The following is a 14,003-nucleotide window of genomic DNA, read 5'->3' as shown; positions in this document are numbered from 1 at the left end:
GGACTTTAGCGCGAGTGCATTTTACCCGCGAATTGGATTGTCAGCGCGTGTGCGTATTTCCCGCGACTTGGAGGAAAGCGCGTGTAATTTTTATCGCGTCTTGGACTTTAGCGAGAGTGCGTTTTACCCGCGAATTGGATTGTTAGCGCGTGTGCGTATTTCCCGCGATTTGGAGAAAAGCGCGTGTGATTTTTTCCCGCGGTTTTGGAATTTAGCGCGGGTGCTGGCTTTCCACGTGAAGATTCCATCGCAAGTTAAATTCGTTCCTGAGAAAAAGACACTCTACAAAGAAAATATTAAAAACAAATACAAGAACTTAAAAGAACTTCCTAAAACTTATTTGAAGACCTTGTTCAAGAATCTTAGGGTTGAACAGACTAACTACTAAGTTAAATTACATTCATGGACCTATTGAGAAGGCTGAATGATCTATAAGATTCTGGTCCACAAGTAAGGAAGTCTTGTCTGCTTATCACTTCTCTGGGCATTCTGAAGAGAAGTACCAGGTATGGTTTTTAAACTATTTTGGTAAAGGATTTAGAGTTTAAGGTTAGTATAGTAACCCATGAGTAATGAGGTATATTGCATGTTTATGTTTTAACTACAGGTGAAGAACCAGCGAGTTGATAGCTTCCAGCCTGGTGTTTGTTTCTTTGTCCCTTCCCCCTTTCCCCTGAAAGTGAGGTAATCTGAGCAGTTATATATATATGTCAGCTCAGAGTGCCACATTTTGGGTGGATTGTCGGGGGTTCAGCAGCTTCTGCAGACACCAGGTTCTCAGCATGACAGATACTAGCAAAAACAGTGCCTCAAATTGCGACAAAATGTTGGCAAATGCCCCCAGATTTTATTTTCTGACCCATGGTGCAACCCGATATGGTGGCAGAGACAATATTGTCATTAGATTTGCAAGGAATAGTAGTGTCAGATAAAAGAGTAGTCCTGATTGGAACAGACCAGGACGGGTGCGAGTGGCGCACAGTGCTATGTGTAGACCCGACAGTACAATTGAAGGAAATGACTGATTAGGAGTTATTTAAGGACAGTGAGCAAAATGGGGGGGAGGTCATTTTGGAAATCTGCATCCCCTGTGATATCATGGTGCAGTATAGGAAGGTATAGTGCCCCCTGATGGCAGTGGGGACCCCATATTTATTTTTTAAGAAAGACATGCGATATGTGCCAGCACAATTATGGACTGTTAATCAACATGATGTTGGGTTACTGAGAGATGTGACCCCAGTAGAGATTATGCTGAAGTCAGGAGCAGTACTCCTGAGGGTGCGGCAGTACCCATTGTCAAGGGAAGCGGAGGAAGGGATAAAAGACACCATTCAGGCTCTATTGGAGCAAGGGATCATTGTGCCATCCACATCTCAGTGTAATACAGTCATATACCCAGTAAAGAAAGCAACAGGGGGCAGTTGGAGGATGATCCAGGATCTATGTCCTCTTAATGACGTGGTGCAGAAGGAGTTTCCGGTAGTTCCAAATCCAGCGACAATCCTATGTAGCATTCCCAAGACAGCGACGTACTTCACAGTGCTGGATCTGAAGAATGCATTCTTCTCAATCCCACTCCACCCTGATTCATGGTATCTCACTGCATTTACGCATGGTGAACGGTGCTTCGAGCACACGAGATTGCTTCAAGGATACTGCGAAAGTCCAAGTTTTTTCAATAGAGTGCTGGCAGTGAGAAGGGATAGACCAAAAAATAGACAAGTTTTAATGGTGGTAGTACAAGATCAGAAAGAAACTAAAAAAAAGGGGTTGAAAATAAAATCGCCATGCAGATGCCTCTTATACATAAAGGAGAAGGGATAACGCAGTATGTGCCATGGCCTACAATGGACAAAAATAATTTGATTAAAGCTCTCGCCCAGCTTACAGCCGGAGCCAGTAAATGGATCTATGAATTTGAAAAACAAACAGCAGGGGTAGCTTTAGCACTAAGAGACCTTAAGAGTTTACTGGTCGCCATAGTTGGGGACCAGGCTCGGGATATATGGACAAGGGCTGGGTGCCCTGGGATAATTCTTGCAAATAATGAACATGATGGAGCAGCCTTTAATGAAATAAGGGTAAGGGTATGGAATGCCATATGAAAGATGTACCCAGATACCCCTGACTTACATTCTTTAATGCAGTGCACAATGGGTGATGATGAGGACCCAGTTAGGTTTTTACTTAAGTTGCAGGAAATGTGGAGAGTTGAGACAGGAAGGCAATGGGACCATTCGGTAACATTTTTCTATTTTATCGTTAAGAGGGGATTACCAAAAGATGGCCAGAAGGCGGTAGATAAGTGGGAGTTGAAGCCAAAAGGTGGGCAGAGATACAAAGTATAATAGTCCACCATTGTAAGAGAATCAAGGAGCGGGACAGGCAGACTGCCCAGAAGCGGCAAACGGATGAGGCAAAACTAGTGGAAAAGAAACTAAATAAGGTTGTCGTCCAAGCACCGGTGACAGCACCGGCTCAGGGGGAAAGGAATGCCACAATTGCGGCACTATGGGCCGAAGAAGGACAGCGGCAATGGGGTGGAGGGACAGTACCCCAAACCACAGTGGCAGTATGAAGGAGCACCAAAGGGAAGAGGAGGATTTCGAGGAGCAAGAGCAGGAGGCTTTGGGGGATAGGGCCCCGTTGAGGAGGATTGGGAACAGCAAGGTGCTGGTATTGCTGTAGATGGGGGCATTTTGCAAGGGAGTGCAGGAACAGGCCTGTTATAGGATTCATATGGGATTTAATTATGGGCCATCACCTGCAGGGCAGGGATTCCAAGGGCCTCAAGGAATGGCACACCAGTAATTTGGGCGAGGGTGTCAAAATCAGTTCCCTTATGGGGCTGACAGTCAAAAGCAATGTGGGCAACAACCGCAGCAGGGTGAGAGAACACAGTTTAACAGGATGGCAGGGGGAACGGGTGCCCCATTCCAAGGAGTTACAATGGCGAGGGCGGCCCTTTTTCATTCCCTGGGACAAATACATATTATGATTAGGACAGCCCACATAGAGCACTCGCATGACAAATCCTATTGACAACCGCACACCCTGAAGAGGAGCCCTTGGTGGAGGTGGAAATAGGAAACAAGCAATTTTCTATTTATGGTAGATTCAGGTGCAACTAAATCATGCATTATGGAGGGAAACTTACCATTATCAGGTCAAATTCTTGACACGCAGGGATTCTCTGGGGCTATTTGTACGGTTCCATACACTGAGGAGCTGGATATAAAAGTGGGAGGGAAGGTAGTACAAGCCCCCTTGTTATATTCAGAGAGTTCTCCTGTGAACTTGTTGGGTAGGGATCTGCTCAGTTATCTAAATGTAACTATATCATTCACAGATCAAGGGGTAGTGTGTACCACTCCAGGGATGTGTGTAGCTTGAGCAATGGTAATAATCGATGCAATGGGAAGAGAGTCAGTAATCCATGGAGTTCCTGTGGTCCCAGATTTATTTGTCTATGGCATCAAGATACTAGCAAACACAGTGCCTCAAATTGCGACAAAATGTTGGCGAATGCCCACAGATTTTATTTTCTGACCCATGGTGCAACCCGAGATGGTGGCAGAGACAATATTGTCATTAGATTTGCAAGGAATAGTAGTGGCAGACAAAAGAGTAGTCCTGATTGGAACAGACCAGGACGGGTGCGAGTGGCGCACAGTGCTATGTGTAGACCCGACAGTACAATTGAAGGAAATGACTGATTAGGAGTTATTTGAGGACAGTGAGCAAAATGGGGGGGAGGTCATTTTGGAAATCTGCATCCCCTGTGATATCATGGTGCAGTATAGGAAGGTATAGTGCCCCCTGATGGCAGTGGGGACCCCATATTTATTTTTTAAGAAAGACATGCGATATGTGCCAGCACAATTATGGACTGTTAATCAACATGATGTTGGGTTACTGAGAGATGTGACCCCAGTAGAGATTATGCTGAAGTCAGGAGCAGTACTCCTGAGGGTGCGGCAGTACCCATTGTCAAGGGAAGCGGAGGAAGGGATAAAAGACACCATTCAGGCTCTATTGGAGCAAGGGATCATTGTGCCATCCACATCTCAGTGTAATACAGTCATATACCCAGTAAAGAAAGCAACAGGGGGCAGTTGGAGGATGATCCAGGATCTATGTCCTCTTAATGACGTGGTGCAGAAGGAGTTTCCGGTAGTTCCAAATCCAGCGACAATCCTATGTAGCATTCCCAAGACAGCGACGTACTTCACAGTGCTGGATCTGAAGAATGCATTCTTCTCAATCCCACTCCACCCTGATTCATGGTATCTCACTGCATTTACGCATGGTGAACGGTGCTTCGAGCACACGAGATTGCTTCAAGGATACTGCGAAAGTCCAAGTTTTTTCAATAGAGTGCTGGCAGTGAGAAGGGATAGACCAAAAAATAGACAAGTTTTAATGGTGGTAGTACAAGATCAGAAAGAAACTAAAAAAAAGGGGTTGAAAATAAAATCGCCATGCAGATGCCTCTTATACATAAAGGAGAAGGGATAACGCAGTATGTGCCATGGCCTACAATGGACAAAAATAATTTGATTAAAGCTCTCGCCCAGCTTACAGCCGGAGCCAGTAAATGGATCTATGAATTTGAAAAACAAACAGCAGGGGTAGCTTTAGCACTAAGAGACCTTAAGAGTTTACTGGTCGCCATAGTTGGGGACCAGGCTCGGGATATATGGACAAGGGCTGGGTGCCCTGGGATAATTCTTGCAAATAATGAACATGATGGAGCAGCCTTTAATGAAATAAGGGTAAGGGTATGGAATGCCATATGAAAGATGTACCCAGATACCCCTGACTTACATTCTTTAATGCAGTGCACAATGGGTGATGATGAGGACCCAGTTAGGTTTTTACTTAAGTTGCAGGAAATGTGGAGAGTTGAGACAGGAAGGCAATGGGACCATTCGGTAACATTTTTCTATTTTATCGTTAAGAGGGGATTACCAAAAGATGGCCAGAAGGCGGTAGATAAGTGGGAGTTGAAGCCAAAAGGTGGGCAGAGATACAAAGTATAATAGTCCACCATTGTAAGAGAATCAAGGAGCGGGACAGGCAGACTGCCCAGAAGCGGCAAACGGATGAGGCAAAACTAGTGGAAAAGAAACTAAATAAGGTTGTCGTCCAAGCACCGGTGACAGCACCGGCTCAGGGGGAAAGGAATGCCACAATTGCGGCACTATGGGCCGAAGAAGGACAGCGGCAATGGGGTGGAGGGACAGTACCCCAAACCACAGTGGCAGTATGAAGGAGCACCAAAGGGAAGAGGAGGATTTCGAGGAGCAAGAGCAGGAGGCTTTGGGGGATAGGGCCCCGTTGAGGAGGATTGGGAACAGCAAGGTGCTGGTATTGCTGTAGATGGGGGCATTTTGCAAGGGAGTGCAGGAACAGGCCTGTTATAGGATTCATATGGGATTTAATTATGGGCCATCACCTGCAGGGCAGGGATTCCAAGGGCCTCAAGGAATGGCACACCAGTAATTTGGGCGAGGGTGTCAAAATCAGTTCCCTTATGGGGCTGACAGTCAAAAGCAATGTGGGCAACAACCGCAGCAGGGTGAGAGAACACAGTTTAACAGGATGGCAGGGGGAACGGGTGCCCCATTCCAAGGAGTTACAATGGCGAGGGCGGCCCTTTTTCATTCCCTGGGACAAATACATATTATGATTAGGACAGCCCACATAGAGCACTCGCATGACAAATCCTATTGACAACCGCACACCCTGAAGAGGAGCCCTTGGTGGAGGTGGAAATAGGAAACAAGCAATTTTCTATTTATGGTAGATTCAGGTGCAACTAAATCATGCATTATGGAGGGAAACTTACCATTATCAGGTCAAATTCTTGACACGCAGGGATTCTCTGGGGCTATTTGTACGGTTCCATACACTGAGGAGCTGGATATAAAAGTGGGAGGGAAGGTAGTACAAGCCCCCTTGTTATATTCAGAGAGTTCTCCTGTGAACTTGTTGGGTAGGGATCTGCTCAGTTATCTAAATGTAACTATATCATTCACAGATCAAGGGGTAGTGTGTACCACTCCAGGGATGTGTGTAGCTTGAGCAATGGTAATAATCGATGCAATGGGAAGAGAGTCAGTAATCCATGGAGTTCCTGTGGTCCCAGATTTATTTGTCTATGGCATCAAGATACTAGCAAACACAGTGCCTCAAATTGCGACAAAATGTTGGCGAATGCCCACAGATTTTATTTTCTGACCCATGGTGCAACCCGAGATGGTGGCAGAGACAATATTGTCATTAGATTTGCAAGGAATAGTAGTGGCAGACAAAAGAGTAGTCCTGATTGGAACAGACCAGGACGGGTGCGAGTGGCTCACAGTGCTATGTGTAGACCCAACAGTACAATTGACGGAAATCACTGATGAGGAGTTATTTGAGGACAGTGAGCAAATTGGGGGGATCATTATGGAAATCTGCATCCTCTGTGATATCATGGTGCAGTATAGGAAGGTATAGTGCCCCCTGATGGCAGTGGGGACCCCATATTTATTTTTTGAGAAAGACATGCAATATGTGCCAGCACAATTATGGACTGTTAATCCACATGATGTTGGGTTACTGAGAGATGTGACCCCAGTAGAGATTATGCTGAAGTCAGGAGCAGTACTCCTGAGGGTGCGGCAGTACCCGTTGTCAAGGGAAGCGGATGAAGGGATAAAAGACACCATTCAGGCTCTATTGGAGCAAGGGATCATTGTGCCATCCACATCCCAGTGTAATACAGTCATATACCCAGTAAAGAAAGCAACAGGGGGCAGTTGGAGGATGACCCAGGATCTATGTCCTCTTAATGACTTGGTGCAGAAGGAGTTTCCGGTAGTTCCAAATCCAGCGACAATCCTATGTAGCATTGCCAAGACAGCGACGTACTTCACAGTGCTGGATCTGAAGAATGCATTCTTCTCAATCCCCCTCCACCCTGATTCATGGTATCTCACTGTATTTACGCATGGTGAACGGTGCTTCGAGCACACAAGATTGCTTCAAGGGTACTGTGAAAGTCCAAGTATTTTCAATAGAGTGCTGCATGCCGACTTGGGAAATATTCAGGTTTCTAGCACAATCATCCAGTATTTGGATGACCTGCTGGTATGTAGTGAAAATGAATATCAGTGCAGGAGGGATTCCATTGCATTATTGCAACTGCTGGCTCACAAAGGGTATAGGGCAGATAAAAAGAAGTTACAATATTGCCAACTGGAGGTACTATACTGGGGCAACTTATTTCTGGAAACGGGAAAAAAATATTACCAGATATGGCTGCGGCAGTACACGGCAGCCCTAGGCCCAGTACTGTAAAGGAAATGCAGCAGTCTTTTGGCTTTTTTGTAGGGCATGGATCCTAGACTACGCAGCCTACACAAGGCTGCTGTTAAAAACTCTCAGAGAAGGACAGAAGGCAAAAAACAATAAATTGGAATGGACTGAAGAAATGAATAGACAATTTGAGGACTTGAAAAAAGCTATTTGCACAGCCCCTGTTTTAGCAACTCTGGATTATACACAGGAGTTTTATTTTCCCACTCTGATGGACGGCTCATGACTGAAGTATTGACTCAAAAGCGCACAATGGGCCACAAGCCATTGGCTTATTATAGTGGGACGCTCGACTCAGTCAAGCAGGGACAGTTTGTGTGCGAACATGCACTCGCAGCAGCTGCATTTGCAATAGAGAAAAGTTCAACCATTGTCATGGGGTGCTCTGTTACCTTGTTTGTGGAACATTCACTATTCGTCATTTTGGAAAGGTCTAAATCGACCTTCATGACTCAGAGTTCCTCTGCATATGAGATTATAAAATCGGAACCTCTTATTTATATAGTAAGGTGTAGGACAGTGAATCCTGCCACATTTTTGACATAGGCATCCACTGTTGATGACCTAAAAACGCATGACTGTGCTACTTATGAGGATGAAGAGAAGCGTAGATCTGAAGCTACATACAGTGCATTGACGGAAGGATATATACTATATGTTGATGGGTCATCAATAATTGACCAGGAGACGGGACGGAGGCACACCGGTGCAGCAGTGGGCACGGTAAAGGAGGGAGCATGAATTTCTGATCATGAAAAGATTACCTATGCACTATTCAGCTCATGCAGTGAAACGTGTCGCTCTCATTGAGGCATTGAGAGCCTCTCAAGGGCACTGTGTCACTATCTACTTAGACTCGGCATATGTCACGATGACAGTGCATGCGGGTCTGTCTCGGTGGAAGAGGAGAGGGTTTCTGGGGGCCGATGGCTCTCCAGTGCAGCATTCAAGGCTGTTGAAAGAACTGATTGAAGCCTTATCAGGGCCCTCCACTGTGGCAGTTGTCAAATGTGCTGCCCATAATAATGCCACAAATGAAATCTCTAAGGGTAACGCGGCTTCAGACCAGGCGCACAAGTTGGCAGCCTATCTCCCAGATACAATGTTAATAGAGTGTATAGTGACCACCCCTGTAGAAAGCGAGACAACAGTTCCATACACAGCATTGCCCATATCACAGATTAAAGAATTGCAAGGGAAAGTGCCTGAGGAGGAAAGGGAGCTATGGTTGCGGAGGGGATGCAAGCAGTCTCCCACTGATTTATTGTGCAGACAGGGGAGTTCTGGGAAGGTGGTGATGCCCCAAGAATTACTCTCTGTGGCATTTCACCAACCACATTTCCCCTCCCACAGCTCCAAAAAACATATTGTGGCAGATATTCAGGAGTACTGGTTTGGACCAAACCTCCAGGAGAGCATTTCCAAAAAAGCAATACACTGTCTGACATGTGCCAATGTTTCAGCACAGTGATGACATTACGGACATTAAGAGGTACATTGCCTTGCCCTATGGGGCCGTTCCGTGAATTGCATATAAATTATGCAGACATGGGGGAATGGTGCAATGGATATAGGTACCTTATTGTGGTGGTTTGTGTTGAGACAGTGACCACGCCAGATATGCTTGATTAGTAGTTTATTATCTATATTGAAGATAGATGCATGAGACCCCCAACCAACACTGCAGCTTACAACCAACTGCTGAATCTCAAGCAAAAACATTCTCCTGAGGGTTCCACAGTTTGGAACCTTGTGACATCACACTCTTGTACCCGATGGCAAGTCATTAAGCTATACTGAACGTTTGCATAGAAAATACAGAACACCTGCATAACACACCCCCTCCCTTATCTAAAACAAACAATATCAACATTTAATTACTCTATAAAAAAATGAATCACCAAAATAATAAAAATAAACCAAATGCAGAAAACATTTGCCAACAACAAATAAATGATGATACTATTAATAATAATGAGCTGCATATATCAGGATACAACAAGACCCTGAATGTAGAGTCCCGCTTCACTTACTTATTTTAGCAACTCTTGACAAGTTCCATATTTGACCACTTTCTAATCTCACAGCTCCCTCGAAAGATTGCAGTTAAAGAACGTCTGTTTGCTTTGCGAATGGCACCAGGTGTTGAAATGGGAGCCAGTCCCTTTGAGCTGATGAGAGGACGGAAGGGAAACACATTGTTATCACCTGCGTGGCTGGGCAGAGCGAGAGAAACTGATAAAGTAGTGGATGAGGTGAAGATGAGGATGGAAGCATGAAAAGAAAAATGGGTTAGGAAAACCAATGAGAAGTTTCCCAGGAAGACAACGGTTGTTGCACTTGGGCAACCCTGACAGGATCAGAATACAGAGGATCACCCTTCTTAGGAACAACAGCTCTCCTTATTCTGATCAAATCACCCACTGCCTTATCATCTTCATTAGCATCATCCACTCTCAGTCTAGATGCATAATCCGCCTGCACATTGTCTTTACCCGGTACCACCTCGATGTTGAATTTATGACATTGTAGCCTAGTTACCCAGCAGGCAACCCTCCTTGAGACCTTATCAAGCCCCTTGCTTTCAAATATCGCCTTTAAAGGTTTGTGATCAGTTCTCAGGGTGAATTCTTGACCCCATACAAAATGTTTGAGCTTCTCAATGCCCCAATGACAGGCCAAGGCCTCCTTCTCCAAAACCGAATAATTCAGTTCAGGACCCTTTAACATACAGGAAACATGCATCACCACCGCCTCCGTGCCATCAGCTCCGACCTGGGACATCACAACCCCTATACCCATTTCGCTAGCATCCACGTAGAGAACAGTCCTGTTTCTGGTGTCAGCTAATTGCTTTGCCATGTCAATTTTCATTTCAATCTCACTCTCACATTCTCTGTCCCTCTCAAACTCCACTCCCTATAGAATGGCCATTCTTGTTTGCAGTGCTCACTAGGATGGGATTGGGAGCCCGCTTCATTAAACTGGTATCCCTGCTGTACACCAAACCACAAGCAAACATCATCGTAGGGACAGCAAAGTCAGCCCCCATAGAGCTACAACGCAGCACCAGACAAGGGTGCCAACACTCGGCATTGATATTCGATTTGATAATGGAACCCTAGCCTCCAACTTACGAGAACAACGAGACCTCAGAGGGCTCAGCATAGGCCCACACAAGCTAATCATATCCCTATATGCGGACGGCGTGGCTCTGTTCATACGTGATCCCACAGATAACTTGAATCCGGTCATAAGAGAGGTCATCAAATTCGGGGCAGCCTCAGGGTTAAAAGTTAATCAGACAAAATCCATCATATTTCCGCTGACCCCAGCGACTAAGCCATTTGCCGACAACTTCCCGTTCACATGGGAGACATCCCGAGTTCGGTACCTAGGGATACAGATGTCATTGAGCTATCAAGACATATTCCGAGACAATTACGAAGAAGTTGCGAAAACCTTACAGGAAAAAGTGACACGATGGAAGGCCCTGCCATTAACCCTGTGGGGAAGAGCCTCCCTGGCTAAGATGGTGATCCTACCGAAGTTTTTGTACTTATTCACCAACATTCCCATATTACTACCACAATTGTTCCTGAAGAGACTGAGAAGCATGGTCCTCGAGCTTCTATGGGCCGACAAACCAGCCAGAGTAGCATACTCAACACTGACTCTTCCAGTGTCAAGCGATGGTCTGGCTCTTCCAGATCTGGAGAAATATTTTTGGGCAGCACAGGCACAATTCCTCAGCTTTTGGTACTCCACACAAGCAATTAGACCTCACGTACAAATAGAGCGGGCCCTGGCGACACCCAACCTGCTGAGAGCAGTTATCATCAGCCAGATCCCGGTCCCGAATACCACTATGAACATAGTGCGATCAACCTATAAGATCTGGAAGAAAATCGCCAAAAAATATGAGGTGCAAACGCGATACTCACCCCTTCTCCCCGTCAAGTTTATACCAGGGGTCCCGCTAACATCAGAGAGGGTCTTCCACCAATGGGTTGAGAAGTTACACATAAACACCCTAGGAGAGCTTTTCACTGAGGACGGCTTCATGACCCCGCAGCAAGCAAAACTGAGAGGCGGCAACACCGCCCTAAACACATTTATCTACTTTAGAACTCGATACACCCTTCAAGCGCTTCTGCCCGCCTTTCCGCGGCAACCTCTGACTTGGCAACTGCTCCACAATGTAATCCAAGCACAGGGAGAAGGCAGGCTGGTATCGCAAATTTACAGATCCATTATCACTGACACAACTCGTAACAATACCTTTGTAAAAGCAAAATGGGAAAAGTCCCTGCAAATAATTATCCCAGAGGAAGACTGGACTTACATCCTGAGACAAACACAAAAAATAGTTCTCAACTCACGCTTTAAGCTGATCCATTTTAACTTCCTCCACCAAACATACCATACACCAGCAAAAGCAAACAAACACCACCCCGAGTCTTCCTCAAAATGCGAAAGATGTGAATCACCCATGGCCGATTTTGTCCACCTCGCATGGGACTGCCCCAAACTGCCCCTGTTCTGGAACCAGGTCCTGGAGACAACAGCGGCAATCGTAGGGGAGGAGATACAACCCATCTTGACGGCAGCCCTGTTGGGAATGACAAGACTGCTATCAGCATCAATAAGAAAACTTGCAGGTCTATTATTAACACTCGCCCGCAGGTGAGTCGCCATGTCTTGGGGTCGTGGACCCCTACCCACTGTCTCCAACTGGCGCAAGGACATCCTCTACTGCCAGGACGTGGAAACAGACTTTGTTAAACTGCTCCCTCTACATGCACGCCCACCAGACATCTGGGGCCCAGTGATATTATTCCTAATGAATGAAGCCGGGGAATCATCTCCTTCTCCAGCAAGTTCCCAATGAGTGGAGAGTACAAGCCAGCATGCTATTTGGCCCAGTGACTTGGCTTCCGGACGGAGGGATCCGGAGAAGTGCAGAACATACTCGAAGGGACACTGAAAGACGTGGCGAAGTGGGGCGGAGAGTGGTGGGGGCGGGGAGGGAAGGGGGGTATGGCGCACAGTTAAATCCACCCTAATGTGGGTGTGTACGTTGTATCACGTTAAAAAAAAAAGAAAAAAGAAGGTTTTTTTAAAAAAGAAACTCCACTCCCTTCCTCAATAATGCCCTCAATCTAGTTACGCCATCAGCATAATTTTCCACAAAGCGATGATAAAATTCTATTGTCCCTAGAAACAATCTCAATTCAGCCTTATTTCTCGGCGGTTGCATCCTTTTAATACCATCTACCAAATCTCTTTTTGGTCTCAGGCCATCCTCAGATATTTCATGACCCAAGTACTCTACCGCTCGGGTAGAAAAAACACACTTCTCCCCTCGCAGCGTTATACCACGATCCTTGAAGATCCTCAACACCATCTACACCTTTTTCTCCAATTCCTCCTCACTCCTCCCACATATAAGCACATCATCTTGAAAACACCAAACATCACTGATGCCCTTTAGCAGCTTATCCATTACTTTTTGGAAAACTGATGAGGCTGATATCAGCCCAAAGGGCATGCAGCAAAGCTGATAAATCCCTTCATATGTGATAAAGGCTGTGAGTTTACGAGATTCAACATCCAAATTAATTTGGTGATATGCGCTTGCCATATCTAACTTGGCAAAAAACTTTGAATTCCCAATCCGACTCAATAGTTCACCCATATTTGGGAGTGGATGGCGGTCGGCTATCACACACCTATTCAGTTCCCTCAAGTCTATACAATCCCTTAAATCGCCACTCGACTTTTTTACCACTACTACCGGGGAAATCCACTCTACGGCTTTAGCTGGTTTGATAATGTCTGCATTTTCTAGTTTCCTCAGCTCCTCCCTTACCGCATCGCACATAGTCATTGGCAAGGGTCTGAGTTTAGCACACACAGACGTGCTCCCATCTTTCAATACAATTTTGTGCACCATCCCCTTGAGACACCCCATGCCTTTGTTAAAGACTTCTGGGTACCTCTCAATTAGGCCGTTTTCACCACCTCTCATCTTGTCAGTCCCTAAAGCACTACCTATGTTTAGCACTTGTTCTTTGCTATTGGGATCCAGTCTGATGCCTAATCCCCTTTGCTCCCTCCATCCAAGCAGGGTCTCCCCTTTCTTTGTAACATAAATCTTACCATGTGTCGTCCTTCCTTTAAATCTGAATTGAGCAGTACAACATCCCAACAACTCTATTTTGCCCCCATTGTAGCCTCCAGGGTTCTTATCAGACGGGTCCAAATCCTCCATTCGACCAGACACAATGTTCTCATAAGTAGCCCGTGATATCAATGTGATTTTTTAACACGAATCCACCAACATTCTCACTTGCCGTCCATTCACCATCCTCATCTTTCTTTTTGTCACCCACTCTCAGCACCTCAGTTGCTTGGGAGGGCTTTGTTTCTTTACTGGTCAATTTTGCTACACTTTACAGGGTATGTTCTATTCTCTTAGCAATACCTATGACCTGCTCCAAACTAGGGTCATCTTTCAACCACACCTCCTCGCGAATCTTGTCATTGGAGCAGTGCAATATAAATTGGTCCCTTACATGCTCATCCAACCCCCCACCAAATTTGCAATTTAAGGACAGGTGTCTCAGCGCCGT

Source organism: Ambystoma mexicanum, chromosome 9 (assembly GCF_040938575.1).
Source record: "Ambystoma mexicanum isolate Mex_15411 chromosome 9, UKY_AmexF1_1, whole genome shotgun sequence".
NCBI classification, from domain to species: domain Eukaryota; kingdom Metazoa; phylum Chordata; class Amphibia; order Caudata; family Ambystomatidae; genus Ambystoma; species Ambystoma mexicanum.
The sequence above is the reverse complement of the archived record's forward strand: the minus strand, read 5'-3'. Positions refer to the sequence as shown.